This window comes from Dipodomys merriami, unplaced genomic scaffold (genome assembly GCF_024711535.1).
Source record: "Dipodomys merriami isolate MVZ:Mamm:240054 unplaced genomic scaffold, mDipMer1.0.p SCAF_2540, whole genome shotgun sequence".
NCBI lineage: Eukaryota > Metazoa > Chordata > Mammalia > Rodentia > Heteromyidae > Dipodomys > Dipodomys merriami.
The window spans coordinates 5,606-24,303 of NW_027203983.1; the positions used below are offsets into that span (position 1 = coordinate 5,606).

At 38.3% G+C, this 18,698-nt stretch overlaps 1 long non-coding RNA gene across 8 annotated transcripts in view; it reads right to left on the minus strand.

Moving 5' to 3' along the window:
* Nucleotides 1-18,698, minus strand: part of LOC138836709 (uncharacterized) — a 27,837-nt gene continuing 9,139 nt past the window's right edge. For 2 of the 8 annotated variants that reach the window (XR_011375013.1, XR_011375016.1), the window contains 7 exons: nt 11,817-12,018; nt 11,418-11,557; nt 11,174-11,323; nt 6,547-6,629; nt 5,583-5,722; nt 4,494-4,597; nt 1-1,392 (listed from right to left, as the gene is read on the minus strand). This is a non-coding gene — a long non-coding RNA (uncharacterized lncRNA). Of the gene's footprint in view, nt 1,393-4,493; nt 4,598-5,582; nt 5,723-6,546; nt 6,630-11,173; nt 11,324-11,417; nt 11,558-11,816; nt 12,019-14,685; nt 14,788-18,698 lie in introns of all 8 variants that reach the window. The other 6 variants (XR_011375017.1, XR_011375014.1, XR_011375018.1 and 3 more) reach the window with 6 other exon arrangements.

Consider the following 18,698-nt stretch of genomic DNA (forward strand, 5'->3'; position numbering starts at 1 on the left):
TAGAATTTGTCACATAATGTTTCCAATGGGAATAATAAAACAGTACAATCATCAAGGCATTTTTAAAAAGAAAAGAAAAGGTAGGCATGGTGATTCACATCTGCAATCCCTACTCATTAGACTGAGGAAGATCATTGTTCAAGGTCAATATGAGACAAAACTTTACAAGACCCTATTCTCAACCAGAAAGAGTGTAGAGGTGTACACCTATCATCTCAGCTAGGGCACGTAGACACAAACACACACACACACACACACACACACACACATACACACACACACACACACACACACACACACACACACACACACACACACACACACACAAAGAACAAGAGGATTACAGCCTATGCTGGCTCATGCCAAAACCAGAGATTTTTATCTCAAAACTCACAAGCACTTCTGTGCTCATAAGAGAGTAATTGAGGGGGCTGGGAAGGTGGCTCAGTGGTAAAGCGCTTGCCTTGCATGCCTGAGGCCCTGGGTTCGATTCCTCAGCACCACATAAGCAAAAAGAAAAAAATCCGGAAGTGGCACTGTGGCTCAAGTGGTAAAGCGCTAGCCTTGAGCTGAAGAGCTGAGGAACAGCTCCCAGGCCCAGAGTTCAGGCCGCACAACCGGACCAAAAAAAAAAAGAGAGAGTAATTGACTACCATGTCAAAGACTTGATTTCAAATCCTAGTATTTCCAGAGAAAAAATACTTTAAATGATGATAATATAGCAACTTTCAATTGACTATCCTTTGAAAAAGGGGACTTAAAGATAGATATTTGAGGCATCTGAACACTGGTTTTAAGGTGAAAGTTTCCAAGAGTTGGCTGGGAAGGAATTCTGGACATGGGTTCTCTGCAGTTTTTCAGTGCATGAAAATACCATGGCAATTCAGAAAATTTCGGCATGAGCCAAGGAGACCTAGGGTTTCTCCTATTCCATCCTGTAATGTTTTCGGAGTGTCTGCTTTGACTTCGAGGTCTTTGATCCATTTGGAATTGATTCTGGTGTAGGGTGATATATAAGGATCTTGCTTTAGTTTTCTACAAGTAGTTAACCAATTTTGCCAGCAACATTTACTGAAGAGGCTGTCTTTCTTCCATTCTATTTTTTTAGCTCCCTTTTCAAAGATTAGATGGCTATAGGTCTGTAGGTTCATTTCTGGGTTTTCAATTCTATTTTATTGGTCCTGAGGTCTGTTCTTATGCCAATACCAAGCTGTTTTGATTACTATGTCTTTATAGTAGAGTTTGAAATTTAGTATTGATATTCCTCCAGCAGTGTTCTTTCCGTTGAGGAGCGTTTTTGCTATTCGGGGTCTTTTATTGTTCCATATGAATTTTTGGATTGCCTCTTCTATTTCCTTGAAGAAAGCAGGCCAAAATTTTCTGAATAGAGACCTGGAAACACAACAAATCAAAGAAAGTTTGGACAAATGGGATTGCATGAAGTTGCAGAGCTTCTGCATGGCAAAGGACATAGCTAGCAAGATCAATAGAAAGCCCACCGATTGGGAGAAGGTCTTCACTAGCCATACAACAGACAAGGGTCTCATATCTAAAATATACTTGGAACTCAACAAATTAAACCCCCACAACAAATCCTCAAAGAAACAACTGTCCAATAAATAAGTGGGCTAAAGACTTAAAGAGAAACTTCTCTGAAGAAGAAAGAAGGATGGCCAATAGACACATGAAGAAATGCTCAACATCCCTAGCCATAAAAGAAATGCACATCAAACAACATTGAGATACCACCTCACTCCAGTTAGAATGGCAAAAATCAAGAACTCTAACAACAACAGATGCTAGAAGGGATGTGGACAGAAGGGATCCTTACTTCATTGTTGGTGGGAATGTAAACTTGTTCAACCACTTTGGAAAGCAGTATGGAGGTTCCTCAAAAGACTTCACATAGAGCTCCCCTATGATCCAGCAATCCCACTTTTGGGCATTTACCCAAATGTTTACAAACAAGACCACACTAAAGCTACCAGCACAACTATGTTTATTGCAGCATTATTTACCATAGCTCAGATATGGAACCAACCCAGATGTCTCTCAGTAGATGAAAAGATCAAGAAAATGTGGTATATATAAACAATGGAATTCTATGCCTCCATCAGAAAGAATGACATTGCCCCATTTGTTAGGAAATGGAAAAACTTGGGAAAATTATATTAAGTGAAGCAAGCCAGGTACAAAGAAACATAGGTCCCATGGTTTCCCTTATTTGCAATATCTAGTATATATATGAGTCAAGCGGAAAAGGTCAGATAATGTGATGTTAGGAAAATGAACCCTTAGATATGTATTTTAATGTTTTTTTTCTTTCATGCATTTGTTTCTAATGCATTTGTAAGATTATTTCTTTGTTGCTTTGTATGTCCCTCCCCCACAGGATAACCCCTGCTTTCACTATATTTGATGTCAGTATAACTTGTGGAGGAGATGGAGAAAAACAAGTCGTTTAAGGATACAGGTGGACCTGTTGCAACAATGAGAAGTACAAGTTGTCATGTCGAAAATGAGCTTTACAACGTTGGTGTGGGGGTGGGAGGTGGGAGGATTGGGTTGGAGGGTGGGGAGGAGGCTGGGAAGGGATGTGAAGTGTAAACAAAGGAGGAGGCTGCAATGCTTGATAAGAAATGCACGAATTATCCTGCGCATGTAATTGTAACCCCTCTGTACAGTATGTTCACAAAAATAAAAAAAAATAAAATAAAATACCATGGCAAGGGCACTGAAAACCAGTGAAATAGAAATCTCCCTTTTATTTTACTGCAAGTCTTCAGAAATACAAGAGAAGCCTCATTGGTCTAAAGACTGTAACAAGAGTATTGTTTCATTAGGAGATAATGGTGTTTTTCAGCCACTGTCTTCTTCTAATACATGGAACAGATTTTAGTAAATATTGCGCAATTGATTCTGTACAACTTAAAATTTTGAGGCATGGAGTAAAACCAGATCTTTGGAATCAAGAATCAAAAATAGAGCAGTATAACTTGGCAGAGTTAAAGAGGGAACAAGAAACAAAGGAAGTAAACAAGAACGAATAAGGGAAGGGCTAAGAAAATATTATAAGTAAAAGAATCAACACATTAAAAAACTGAAGCCTATCAAAATACATCGAAGTATCCTATTGACTTGGTCAACCCTTCTACATTTAGTTCTATCCTAGTTATTATGGCTGCTCAGTCTCTGAAAGCTCAGATCTACAATGTTTAGAATTAAGAAGTAAATTGATACAATATAAAAAATAGGAAAGTAGCACATTTTTTTTCATTTCAACTTATTCACATCCTTCAAATTTAAAATACATAATGGGAAAATACAGTTAAATAATTACCTGGTAGAGCCAATAAAATTTGACTCAGTTTGGGGGAAAAGATTAAGGTGGTTATGGATTTAGAATTTCTTACAATGACATTATGTACAAGACATTATGTCGAAAAATGAATCTTACAACTTTGGCGGGGGTGCGAGAGCACGGGATGGGAGGGCAGGGATGGTAAGGTGGAGGCAACAATGCTTAATAAGAATTGTACTCATGGGCTGAGAAGGTGGCTTAGTGGTAGAGAGCTTGCCTTGCATGCATGAGGCCCTGGGTTTGATTACTCAGCACCACATAAACAAAAAGAATAAAGCCGGAAGTGGTGCTGTGGCTCAAGTGGTAGAGCACTAGCTGTGAGCTGAAGAGCTGAGGGACAGTGCCAGGCCCAGAGTTCAGGCCCCATGACCGGACCACCCACCCAAAAAAAAGAATTGTACTCATTACCTTGCTCATGTAATTGTAACCCCTCTGTATGGTATTTTCACAATAATAAAAACTTATTACTAGTAAGTTTTAGCAATGTTTATCTTACATCTCTAATTTTGATGATCATCAAAAGAAGTCTGACTCTTAAAAGAACTTATGTTCTTATACAAATAGAATATTTATCTGAAAAGTAAAGCTTTCCTTTAAATGCTAATTTCTTCAATTGGCTACTTCATCATGAGATTTGAAGTTTATTGTCTTTCTTCTAGAGTTGATTTTTTGTTATCAGCAGTTATAAGAATAAGTCAAATGCATGATTTCAAAAGAACATCTGGATAGTAGAACATTTGCCTAGCACAAGTGAGAGGTCCTGAGTTTGATCCTCAGTAGCCCAAGAGAAGGTGGAGGAGGAAGATGTAGGCAGAAAGGGTGTAATGGGTGTGCAGAAGGATAAAAAGGAAGAGAAAGCAGAAGTAAAGCATCATATTATTCACTGTGAAACTGGTAGAAAAGCATGACCTTATTCTGTTATTTCTGCTGACACTATAAGCAGGAGGATTCATAGATTTCTCATAAGGAACAAAAGTGCTGAGCCATACCCAGGATTGGAAAAAGCAATTGTTCCTGTTTCCATCATGTTAAATGTTTGTATGTTGGTTACCCTGAGGATAATTTCTTTCAAAATTATCTCTATTTTTCCTGCAATTAACTTCATGTCTACGTATCTATAGGTTTAACTTACCTAGGTTTTAGTTTGATGTGTTTTCTCTCTTGAGTTGAAGAGGTAACTGTGAAGAGTATGGGGCTCTGAAATGGAATTAACTTTGTCCAGAATGTTATCTTGTGCTGTCAAAATAGTTACAATAAATATTTAAAGATCTGTGATGTATCATGCATCATATAGCAAGCAGCTAATGTATTAATGACATACTTCTGGTGTACATTAATGACTGAGATTTCTGATGTACTTATTAGTAAAGTTTTTTAATCTCTCTTGTGTACTTACTTGTAAAGTTTTTTTTACTGTCTTCAAGTATAGCTACATATGCATTTGTCTGACCATATATCATTGCAAGTATGGCTAATTTCTTAGGGTTCCTCATTACATGGTCATTTTATGGTACCTCCAAATTTTTTGGTTGTCAGAACCAAGGGTGTTTTATTTCCCGTCTAACTGCCATGAATTCCCACAATGATGAAAACTCATTGGGTGGTTAGTTGAGATCCTCAGTAATCCGTGGCTTATATTTACATTTTTCTCTTAAGAAGAATTTTTTATTAATATCAGAACTTAATATTAATATTACAATATAATATAATCATATTATAATAACATTATTAGTATTGAGGCTTTTCTTGGCCATTCCTTGAGGATTTTCCTTGGAAATCTATTGTCTTTTTCTAGGTATAATTGTGTATCCTACCCCCAAGGATTTTGAGATCCAAGGTTTCAGAGATCCAAATTTCAAGCAAATCATTCAGAACTCTGTTTATATTGCCTACTTTTATATTAATTTACAGCACTATGCCTTCAAAATACTTTAAAATTTGCCCATTCTTCTGTCCTCAAGAATTTGGACAGGCTTTTAAACAATATCTTAGAAATCTATTCTCTTGGTGCTTTATGTACTACTTCACTTACCTTATTAGGATCTGTTAACCATAATCTTCTGGTACTATTGCTCTTATCTTTTTTCTAATCTTCTCTGTGGGGTATCATGTATCCCCTGAGGTGAGACCAATTTTAGGCCATATATGGTTCCCTCATCTGTCTCATCTTTCTTCCCAGACATAAGTATTAAGAACTAACTTAGCTAGTTTTCTTGCTCACCTGAATGATTTCTCAGTACAATGTAATTCAATAGTACATCTTACAGATGAATAATCAGAGATGTGTGATCTTAGATTTCCTTTTCTTCTTTCTGTTAAGTCAAATATATGCCTTCCCAGTTCTCCAAACCTCAAAACAATCTGTATAAAAAAATAAGGCATCAAAGGTATATGATAATTGGTTATTATTTTTCATGAAGTTTTTTTTTAATGACTGGTAGACAGGACAGACAGAAATGGCTGCCTTGCTTTTGAAGTTTTTTTTTTTTTTTTAATGACTGGTAGACAGGACAGACAGAAATGGCTGCCTTGCTTTCCCTTCATCTGGTTCACCTAATTCCATTTTGGACATTTTGAGATGTGTTATCACCTCAACCTACAGCTACATTCAGAAATCACTAATCATGGAAGTTATTTTGCTACTCTTATTCTGAATGATTATTCAATTATTTTACTGAATATCAATATAAGTTATGATATGCCACTTTCAAAATAAAGAACAGAAAACAATTATCAATCATACAATGCTATTCATTCATTAATCATTTAACAAATATATTTTGAACAGTTTTGTGGGTTGGGGGACATGGGTATATCTGCTGTACTGGAGCTTGAATTCCAGGCCTGGGTGCTGTCCCTGAGCTATTTTGCTTAAAGCTAAAGCTCTACTACTTGAGCCACTTCTGACTTTTACATAAGTTAATTAGATATAAGGGTCTCACAGGCTTTCCTGCTCAGTCTGGCTTTAAATTGTAATTCTCGGATCTCAGACTCCAGAGTGGCTAGGATTGCAAGAATGAACTATTGGGCCGAGCTGAGAGCTAGAGATATAGTGTTGAGCAAAAACATTATATCTAGTCTTATAAACTGTAAGTCTTCTACAGAAAAGGGTCATTAGACAATTACCACACAAAACAAGTAAAGAATAGCATTAATTCCACAAGGTGCAAAGCAATTGTACTCACCTATTCAAGTCCACAATTGAAGGGCAAGCTGATACAAAAAGTTTTCCCAACAGACAAGGAAAGTTTACAGGAACCCAGGAAGCCTGTGAATAACAACTTCCTTTAGATAGGTAGAGTTGAATATCAGCACTTTCCTGTTTCCTCTAAAGATGCTTTTGGTCTAAACCCTTTATCTCTGAGGAGTTAGGTGAGTCACAAAGGAATGGATTGGTCTCAGAGAGCCTTGTTTCCTAGTAGTGATCAAGAACCCTGAGTATCCCATGTTATAACCTCAGGTGAGGGATGTCTTTTTTATACTGTCCTGGAGCAGCTGGAGGTCTATAGACATAATGAGATAAGACAATATTCAGTAAGCTAGAAGACATTTATCTGCACTTGCTGTTAGCAAGGAAGCTTCTCCCCATAGTTTTCAAAGGTCTAGCCTCTCTAGAGTAGGTTCAGTTTTGGACAAGTGGGTGGAAGAGCCATGAAACCGGAGAATCAGCAGGAATTTTGCCAAAAAGAAATTGCCCATTCACTTTAGGGTGAAAAATGTATTTTAGTAAGACTTAGAAGAGTGTGGCTTCTCATCAGTGGCACAAGCTCAGCAGCATCATGGGACAAGCCACTGATACATGCTGCACTGCAGGAACTCCAAAACATGACAAGAAATGTTACAAATGCTATCATACATCATATCTTTTTTGTAATGTGTACAGAAAAGCTATATGCATATATAGAACCAGTAAGTAGTCTCTCTTGGGGCCAAGTATCAGAATGGGGTTTGCCACATTGACCCCAAGATGGGATGCATCATAATTGCATGGGGTATGGCATGGTAGGGTATGTCTGTAATCTAGGCTATTAAAAAATTAGAGGCAGAAAGAATTACTTGAGCCCAGGAACATAAGCCTAGCCAAATATAACATAAGCCAGACAAACAGCAAACAAAAAAGCATTAGTAGCTCCCCAACTGGCAGGGTAAAGAGGCTTCATGGAGGCAGTACAGGTACCAGTCCTTGTCTTTAATTGTTCCAGTCCAGGGACCACACATGAGAGTAATGAAGCCTTTCGATCTGTGAAGATTTGGCCTGAATTATCACAGCATGTAGCACCTAAAATGCATGACCAGTAATAAAACTGCACCATTATATACATCTAATCCAGATAAGCTTTCAGAGAGCAAAAATATTTTTAAAAATACAGAAAAGAAATTCAAATAAACACATGCTCCACTTTTGTATTCTTATTTATTATCTCAGTAGCAAGTTCATAAATAGATGAGGGAGCCATCTGGGGTAGAAATGATAAAGGAATGAAATAGAAGGAAAAAGTTGTTTTTTCTGACTACATTGCCTTATATTTTGTAACGAAAGATCTTCTCAGTCTATGTACTCTCTCAGAAGTTCGTATACAGAACCTTCTATAGAGGAGAAAGAAGATCAACTGACTTGTCTGGATGGGATCCTTACAGATCCCATTTCTCCTAAGCTGGTGGGTCTTAGGATTCTTGCACTGCATATGGAAAAGTCAGACCCATAAAAATACATACTTATATCTATTTTTTTCCAAAAACTTCCATGTATTTATTACTCAGTTCATTCTTAGAGCAAAGTAAAAGAAAAAGGGAAATCAGACTTTTAATTTAAACTACAAATATTTCTGGGTAGTATTAAATATTTCAGTCTGAATTATGTAGAGCATAAATATTTATGAATTATCTTGATTCTTCTCCAATGTAGGAGTTGTGCATAACTTTGTTATGAGCTTTGTATTTTTTTTCTAAAACCATTGGAAAATGGGCCATGTTTGCTTTTGTTTCTTGAATGACTACACTCACTTCATCCTGACAGTCTTTGTAAAAAGACCTGGTAAACAGCCCTTTTAAATATATACATCATGTTGAACGCATAGAAAAACATATCTATTGAAAGTTAAAAATCCATTGTTGTTCTATGTTAAGCAAATCAAACAAATTTGTCACACAATACCCAGTCTTTATAAATTGGTTCTAAATTGATACACTAAAAAAAATCTAGTGATTTTTCATTGTTTATATGGTGAATTTGTCTAAGTTGTCAAATCCCTTTGATTTCTTTTAATTTTATGTCCAAGACTGGAACTCTAAATCAGTATATTCTGCTTTCGCTCATTGGCTCTACCAACTAATCCAAGCTTCCAACCTCAATTTAATCCCCTTTAAAATAAGAATAACTGATTTAGGAGTTACTCTTTTGCTTACTTCTGTTTTTTTCTATAATGTTAAATAATTTTTGATGCAGTTAAATCATATTTCCATTGTTAAAAATGTTTTAGGATGTTGTTCCATTACATAATCCCTGTACTTGGTTTTCTAGAATGATTCTTAAATAACTCTAGTCATTTTAGTTGGACAGAAAGCTCTACAAACTGAGATTTTAACATATATCAAGTATGACTCTATAATCCACAAATCAAACTAATAGATTGAAAGCCAATAAGAGTCAAATTGTAGGTTACTGTCTAAGAACTTGGAAAAATCACCAGGATTGTTATGATGTTGAAAAGATTACGTTACTGCATTGTTGGTGGGATTGTAAACTTGTTCAACCACTTTGGCAAGTAGTATGGAGGTTCCTCAAAAGACTCCACATAGAGCTCCCCTATGACCCAGCAATCTCACTTTTGGGCATTTAACCAAATGTTTACAAACAAGACCACACTAAAGCTACCAGCACAACTATGTTTATTGCAGCATTATTTACTATAGCTAAGATATGGAACCAACCCAGATGCACCACAGTAGATGAATGGATCAAGAAAATGTGGTATATATACACAATGGAATTCTATGCCTCCAGCAGAAAGAACAACATTGCCCCATTTGTTAGGAAATGGAAAAACTTGGAAAAAAATTATATTATGTGAAGTAAGCCAGGCCCAAAGAAACATAGGTCCCATGGTATCCCTTATTTGCAATACCTAGTATATGTCTGAGTCACGCAGAAAAGGTCGATTAAGGTGATGTTAGGGAAATGAACCCTAAGATATGTATTCAAATGTTTTTTTTCTTTCATGCGATTGTTTCTAACACATTTATAAGATTATTTCTTTGTTGCTTTGTATGTCCCCCTCCCCCATAGTATAACCCCTGCTTTCACTGTATTTGATGTCGGTATAATTTGTGGAGGGAAAGGATAAAAACAAATCATTTAAATAGGGATACAGGTGGACCCATTGCAACAGTGAGATGTACAAGTAATTATGTCGAAAAGGAACTTTACAACTTTGGTGCAGGGGGGTAGCAGGGAGCATTGGGTGGGGGATGGGGGGAGGATGGGAAGGGATGGGAAGGGGAAACAAAGGAGGAGGCTACAATACTTGATAAGAAATGTACTCATTGTCTTGCCCATGTAATTGTATCCCCTCTGTACAGTATTTTCACAGTAAAAAGAAAAGATTAGATGATAAAAATGTATTTCAAGTTGTTTAGCATGATTTGTCTAGGCACCAGAGTTCTGTGAGGGGGAAAAAAGGAAATCTATGTTGAAGTTCACATAGATATATAAAAAGTGCTTCAAGTTTATTAGGCATAAAGCCAATAGGCCCCAAAATAAAGTTTAATTATAAAGCCAAGCTGGATATGAAAAACAATGAGGTAAAGTAGAAAATTCTTGAAGGAAATTAATATATAACTGAAATGGCTTCTGGAGCTTTTAAAAAATTATAACTGGCAGACTAAACTAGAAATCAATCATCTTATAAATATGTTAGAAACAATAGCAAGAAAGAAAAACAATTTAAGTCCTTATCTTGAGGTAAATGCTTGATAAGAAATGTACTCATTACCATGCTCATGTAATTGTAACCCCTCTGGTATGGTATTTTCACAGTAAAAACAAAACTTATTAATAAAAAATCAATCAATTGCCTTTAAATCAAACATTGGTTATTCTTCATCAGAAGTTCTTAAAACATGACTGGTGCATATTGTAGAAGGCATGAAATTTTTGTTTTGCTGTTTTCTGGCCCTTCTATACCATTAGGGATACTGTATTATTCTTTGTGTAATCACCTCAAATCCAGATTACTTTAGAATTATTCAACTTGGAAGTTCCTTTGCTATACTCATATCCTGACACACTCTTTAACTATTCTATACTGAGTATTGATATAGTGAAAAATATTCCAGTGTTAAAATAATAAAACAAATAAGCTACCACTAAATGAGAGCTATTCATTCACAATTCAATTAACAAATTATTTTAGGCAGTTTTATATACATAGCCTCTGCTAAGGGCTAAAGAAACAATGATGACCAAGACAAAGGTTATTTCTAGTCTTGTGAGCTGTAAAGTTTTGTATGGAAAAGAGACACTATGCTGGTAGCTCATGCCTATGGTCCTAGCTACTCAAAGCCTCATGTGGTAGAGAACTAGACATCACACACACACACACACACACACACACACACACACACACACACACACACACACACACACACACACACACACACACACACAACAACCTCAGGGACACTTTTCCAATCCTTAGTTCAAGCCCCAATAATGGTACTAAAGAAAGAAAGAAATAAGAGGCACAAAAAAATATCACACAACCCACATGACTGACATTGTTACACAGCAAGGAAGGAAAAGAAGGTACTCACCTATTCAGATCCACAGTCTAAGAACAAGTTGGTGAAAAAGTGTTCCCAGAAGACCAAACAGGAGACCCAAGAAACTTCCCAATAGCAACCTCTTATGGGTAGGCACAGTTAAGTATCACATCTTCCTTCTTGCTCTGAAGAATGCTATGACTAATTACAGAAAACCTAATGGGTTAGGTGATTCACAAAGGAATAGAATGTTCACAGATACCTTCTATAGTTTTCCAGTAGTGTTATCAAGTACCTTGAATAGGTCTGGGAAGTTGACTCAGTGGTAGAGTGTTTGCCTTGCATGCATGAGTCCCTGGTTTCATCTCATCAGCACCACATAAGCAGAAAAAAGCTGGAAGTGGTGCTGTGGCTCAAGCCACTCAAGCTGAAGAGCTGAAGGACAACACCCAGGCCCAGAGTTCAGGCCCCACAACCAACAACAAATAAAAAAGAAACGTCAGTAGTCCAATGTAATACCTTCAGATCAGAAATATCTTTTTCAGTTATCCTCAACACTGAACAACTCTACAGCCAGGGAATGTGTGGAGGCTGAGCAGGCAGTATTTGAAGGAGGAAGGACCATGCCTCCTGCATCTTTTACAGCAATTATATTCAAAACATAATAAAACTTCAGTAACAAAAAAAGAAATACCTTTTCTCATGATACTTGCATAGCTGGAGGACAGCTACACAAAATCCAACACAAAACATAAGTAAGAAATCCTTTCCTTGTTGTGCTTCACTATCCAGGCTTCTCTAAGGTGAACTCAGTTTTGCCTATTCCCCAGTCGATAGAGAAGCCATGAGTCAGGAGCAAGGGCACGACTTTTGCCAGAAAAAGGACTGCCAGTTTCCTTTAAGGAGAGAGGACAAAATAGGTCAGAGGAAAAGTGTGTTAAGAAATAATGTGAAGTCCCATGGTTTCCCTTATTTGCAATATATAATATATATATGAGTCAAGCAGAAAAGATCAGATAAAGTGATGTTAGGAAAATGAACCCTTAGATATGTATTTTAATGTTTTTTTTCTTTCATGCATGTGTTTCTAACGCATTTATAATATTATTTCCTTGTTGCTTTGTATGTCCCTCCCCCACAGTATAACCCCTGCTTTCACTATATTTGATGTCAGTATAACTTGTGAAGGAGATGGGGAAAAACAAGTCGTTTAAGGATACAGGTGGACCTGTTGCAACAATGAGAAGTACAAATTGTCATGTCGAAAATGAGCTTTACAATGTCGGTGCAGGGGTGGGGGGAGGGGAGGGGAAGAATTGGGAATGGGGGGAGGGGGAGGCTGGGAAGGGATGTGAAGGGTAAACAAAGGAGGAGGCTGCAATGCTTGGTAAGAAATGTGCGCATTATCCTGCCCATGTAATTGTAACCCCTCTGTATAGTATGTTCACAAATAAAATTAAATTAAATTAAAAAAAAAAGAAATAAGGTGAAGACTGGTTTCTCATCAGTGGAATGTGCTTACAGCCATGAAGTACAACCCTGTATAAATGCTGTACTATGGAGGAACCAATAGACAGCTGTCTATTTGCCTATGTGCAAATGGGGATTGGCTACAATGAACATAAGATCATATTATAGAATGATTAAAAAGAATTCTTTTATTAATTTTTTTTTGTCAGTCGTGGGGCTTGAACTCTGGGCCTGGGCGCTGTCCCTCAGCTCTTCAGCTCAAGGCGAGCACTCTACCACTTGAGCTACAGAGCCACTTCTGGTTTTCTGGTGGTTTATTGGAGATAGGAGTCTCACGGTCCCTCTTGCCCGGGCTGGCTTTGAACCGCGATCCTCAGATCTCAGCCTCCTGAGTAGCTAGGATTACAGGTCTGAGCCACCAGCACCCGGCTATTAATAAGTTTTTTTTTGTGAAAATACTGTACAGAGGGGTTACAATTACATGAGCAAGGTAAAGGTAATGAGTATGTTTCTTATCAAGCATTGTTGCCTCCTCCTTTGTTTCCCCTTACCATCCTTGCCCTCCTACTCCCCTGCCTCACCCCACTCTACACCCCCTTCCACTAATGCCCCACACAAACATGCCAAAGGGAACCAGGCACCAGTAGCTCAAACTTGTAATCTTAGCTACTTAGGAGACTGAAATCTAAGGATCAACATTCTAAACCAGCCCAGTCTGTAAGAACCTGATCTCCAATTAACCACCAAATGGCTGGATGTAGAGCTGTGATTCAAGTGGTAGAGCACTAGTCCTGACCAAAATAGTTGAGGGACAGTGCCCAAGGTCTGAGATTAATCTCTAAGACCAACATACCCACACACACACACACACACACACACACACACACACACACACACACACACACACACACACACACACACACACAAACACATAAACACACACACACACACACACCAAAAAACTGGATTGAGCCTAACATGGTAGGGGTGTTCCTATAGTCCCAGGTGCACAAAAAGCTGAGAAACTAGAAATAATTGAGACCTTGTACTAAAATGAACAGCAAACAAAAGGCATTAGTTGTTCCCCACCTCAGCTGGAGGGCCCCTATGGTAATAGTTTAGATAAAAGAATGATCTCTGTCTAGTTCAGCACAGATACTACACAGTGAGTAAATAAGTCTTTAGATGATTACACATAGGGCTTTCAGTCATCACAGTGTGTATCAGCCAGCATTAGTGATCCAGAACCTCAAACGCTCCATTATGTACATCTATGCTGACAAAGCTTTCAGATGATGTAGCCCAGAAAATATCTGATAGCCATTGTCTAGAAACTCACTAAAGTATTAAATAATACCTGTCTTGAATTTCTGATTCATAAAATTATGAGCAAATAGTTGTTTTAAACTGCTAGGATTTGGGTAATTTGTTACATGGCAGAAGCCAGGTGAAGGGAAGTGATAGGGTAGAGAGGAAGGTTAACCAAGAGTTAAGTCCTAAAAGATAGTTAAGTCTTCATGTTAGCTGAGAGATGTGGTTCATTATACTACTTCACTACTTCTGTTAATACCTTAATTTTGGCTTTGTAAAACACACTGACATAACCATATTATATACAGCATATTACAATATAGTACAAAATTATAATCACCCCATTTTGTTTATAATCAAAACTATTATCAGCCTATATTAGAATGTTGCAAATTCTACCAACATTTCACAGATTTTTTCAAGTAAAAGATTTTAAAAAGGGGGATTGTCCCCCAACAAAAAATCTTCAAAGAAACAACTGTCCAATAAATAAGTGGGCTAAAGATTTAAAGAGAGATGTTAAGGGAAGATGGCGGAGGAGAAGCTGGAATCTGAACAAGCTCTCGCATAGAAAGGAGTTTTAGAGTTCCAGTGAACAGTCCTAAGCCAGAGAATCACACCAAGTGTGTCATCACAGGACAGAGAGTTAGACAAGAGAGGGGAAACCAAGGAAACGCAGCAGCTGCCGCTCCGGCGGCGGGGCCGCGGCACCAAGGAAACGCAGCAGCTGCCGCTCCGGCGGCGGCGCCGCGGCGGCGGCGACCACCGCCGCGGAGACATACCTGAGACACAGAGAGTCGGGGACGAAGGAGCCAGACGCAGCGGACGAGCAGATTCTACTCAACACCAACAAGAACCGACAAGGAGCGAACATCTTCATCCTGCTGTTTGCAGACCAGAGACGACCCAGGATCCAAGACTCGGCGTGAGTACAAGCCCGACATCCTCACTCCTCAGGGAGCAGAGGAGGGAAGGCCACCCCTCCCCCCCCAGCACCGGTGATCTGCATCTTGGATACCGACAAAGTTCGGAGGAGCTGCTAGCTCCACCTCAGGCCTTGGAATAAAATGAGTCATTTAGCAGGTCACAAGAACTTAACGGCGAAGTGACCTGCCAGACTCAGCTCCATCCAGGGAAAAGTCACCCAGCTCAGGCTCCAGCCATCGGAGTGCCTTGCTTCACTGGGTAACCAGAGCCAGAGGCTGCCCCTCCCTCTAGCAGCCTCGACAATCAATTGAAAAACAGAAACCCTGAGAATGGCTCCAGGCTGGGCGCTGTGAGCTTTATCACAAAATAGCCCCAGGGAAAAGCTACTGTATATTGAAAGGCCTCAACTCTACCCAGAACCTAGCCTCATCACCACATCCCCCTCTTTTGTGACTCTCAAAGCAGACCACCCTCCCAGAAAACTAACCTGGGAGGGGGATCTCAAAATCTTGGGTAAAGCAGAGCATTTTTCTGCCTCTTCCAACCAACCGACTTAAGAAACCAATCAAGCCACAGGACCTCAAGCTGACCAGAGACTCCAACAAGAGACTGGTTGCAGACAAAAGGGAGATACAGGATTCTTCCCACTCCTCCCCCCCCAAAAAAAAAAATCAAAAGACTTTTTTTTCTTTTTCTTTTTCTTTTTTTTTTCTTTTTCTTTCTTTTTTCTTTTTTTCTTCTTCTTCTTCTTTTCTTTTTTTTTTTGCTTGTTTTTTGTTTTTTGTTACCATATATATATATATATATATATATATATAAATTTTTTTCCCTTCTAAAACTTTTATTAATCTTTAATCTTTGCCTCTTCTGAAAAAATAATTGTTTTCCAGTAACCTTTTTTTTTTTCTCATCTTATAATTTTTATTTTAGGAATACGTGAATAAGAGTTTTCCTTTCTTTTCTTGTCTTCTTTCTCTTTTTCTTTCTTTCTTAATTATCTTTTTGTTTTTTATCTAGCTCTACTGAACTTCTGATATATTCTTCTCCCGTTCCCATCCTTAAAGCTTTTCACAACTCCTCTATGTCCCTCCCCTTCTCTGAACATATTCACATTCCTCTCTAAATAGACGGTCTTTTAACCTCTATAATAACATTAATTTTTACATTTCTATTCTTTTTCTAGTCTCTCTTTATTCCCCTTTCCGTCTCTTCTTTTTCTCTCTCTCTCTACTTGCATCCTACCCAACTCATTTCCTGCACTGTGATTAGGACATAGTTAACTCTCCCTGTGCCTCCCCACACCAATCTATTCCTATTTTTTACCCACATCTCTCCCTAATCCTAATAATTTCTGGTTTTCCAAATTCTTTTCTGCGGTTCGAAGTCCTTTAACATATAGTCGTTTGATGTTGAATAGATGTATCTGTTGAACTAGATTGTATCTGTAGACTATTGACTGTACAAATGCAAACTTTGGTTGATGGTTGCCTTAAGATAGTGTTCTAGCACAAAACTGGTGCAATCTTTATCTCAAATGGGCCGAGTAAGCCGGAAAAACACAAGAAAAATGGCAAATTCGGGTATCTCAATTCCCAACCTTGATAATCAGGGATTAGAACAGATAAAGAATAATCCAGAGGAGAGTTCCCAAATAGCTCTACAAACACTAATAGCAAACATGATAAATGAGAAGTTTGACAATGTACAAAGGACTCTGTATGAGCGTGATAGGGAGAGAGAGGAGGCATCCCAGAAGATTATACAGGAATATCATAAGCGTGAGGAAGCTTCTCAAAAACTGATACAGGATTTGCGTGAACAACTTGAGAATACTCAAAGAGAAAGGGAGGAATGGCGTGAGCAGGCAGAGAACACTCAAAGAGAACTGCAGGAATCCCACAGAAGGGAGGAAACTAATCAAAGAGTAATTCACGAATTAAGAGACCAGGTAGAGAATACACAAAGATCACTAAAGACATTCATGGAATCCATTAACAAAGAGCTGAAGGAAGTCAGGGAGACCACAAAGGGAATGCTGAATGGAACCCAACAGAAGGAATGGGAGTCCAAAGAAACCATAACCAATCAACTAAGTGATTTGAGAACAAACACTGAACACCAAATTAAGGAAGTAAAGAAATTCATACAAGACCTAAAACAGAGCTTCAACAAAGAACTTGAAGCCATCAAAGCTGACCAATTAGAAGGAAAAGAGATAAAAAACAAAGTAGAGAGTCTTGACAACAGGTTAGACCATGCACAAGATCGAATCTCAGGGATTGAAGACAGCCTAGATATTATAGAGAAAGAACATACAACCATCCAAGACAAGTCCAAGAAATATGATAGGTCTATCCAACACCTGGAAGACACCATCAGGAGGCCCAATCTAAGGATAATGGGTGTAGAGGAGCACCTAGAAACAGAAGTTAATGGTCTAGGAAATTTGTTTAACAGGATCCTAGCAGAGAACTTCCCAAACATACAAAAAGAGAGGCCTATTCAGATACAAGAAGCTTTTAGAACCCCAAATAGACCAGACCAGAATAGGACATCCCACCGTCACATTATAATCCACACAGGATCAACCCAGACCAAGGAAAAGATCCTTAAAGCTGTCAAGGAGAAAAGGTTAATCACCTATAAAGGGAAACGAATTAGAATTACCTCAGATTTCTCAGCAGAGACAATCAAAGCAAGAAGAGCCTGGAATGACGTATGCCATGCCCTAAAAACAAACAACTATCAACCAAGAATACTGTACCCAGCTAAACTCTCCTTCATAACTGAAGGCCAAATAAAAACCTTCCATAGCAAAGAAAAATTGAAACAATACATCTCCACCAAACCAGCCCTGCAAAAGATTCTTAAAGATGTCCTACACATAGAAAACCAACAAGAACGCAACAAAGGCCAAGAAACTGCACCCAAACTGAGAATCCAAGAACCTTAGGAAGAACCCAGATTTCACAGCCCCCAAGAAGGTGGATAACATGGCAGGAACTCCCAAATACCTCTCAGTCCTATCTCTTCACGTTAACGGACTGAACTCTCCAATTAAGCGACATAGACTGTCTAGTTGGATTAAAAAACAAGACCCTTCTATCTGCTGCCTGCAGGAGTCACATCTTGCCCGTAAAAACAAACACATTTTCAAGGTTAAAGGCTGGAACAAAATCTACCAAGCAAACGGCCCTCATAAACAGGCGGGAGTTGCAATCCTAATATCAGATAAAATAGACTTCAAATTAAAATTCGTGAGAAGAGATAAAGAAGGTCGCTACATACTAATTAAAGGATCTCTCCTTCAGGAGGATATTACAATTCTAAATATCTATTCGCCAAACAATGGAGCACCCAAATTTATCAAAGAAACACTACTTTCCCTCAAATCCCAGATAGATCCAAAGACATTAATTGTTGGGGATTTTAACACACCACTCTCCCCACTAGATAGATCAACTCGGCAAAAACTCAACAGAGAAACCGCAGATCTAAACAGCTGCATAGATCAACTAGACTTAACAGACATTTACCGAACATTTCACCCAGCAGCATCAGAATACACGTTCTTCTCAGCAGCACATGGAACGTTTTCTAAAATAGATCACATTTTAGGCCACAAAGCAAACTTGTCTAAATTCAGAAACATTGAAGTTATACCTTGCATTCTCTCTGACCACAAGGGAATAAAATTAGAACTCAACACCAAAAGCCACCAAAGAAAGTCCGGTATCACATGGAGGCTGATCAACACACAGCTGAATCATGAGTGGGTCATGGAAGAGATTAGAAAGGAAATTCAAATGTTCATGCTATTCAACAAAAATGAACACACAAATTACCAGCTCCTCTGGGACACAGCAAA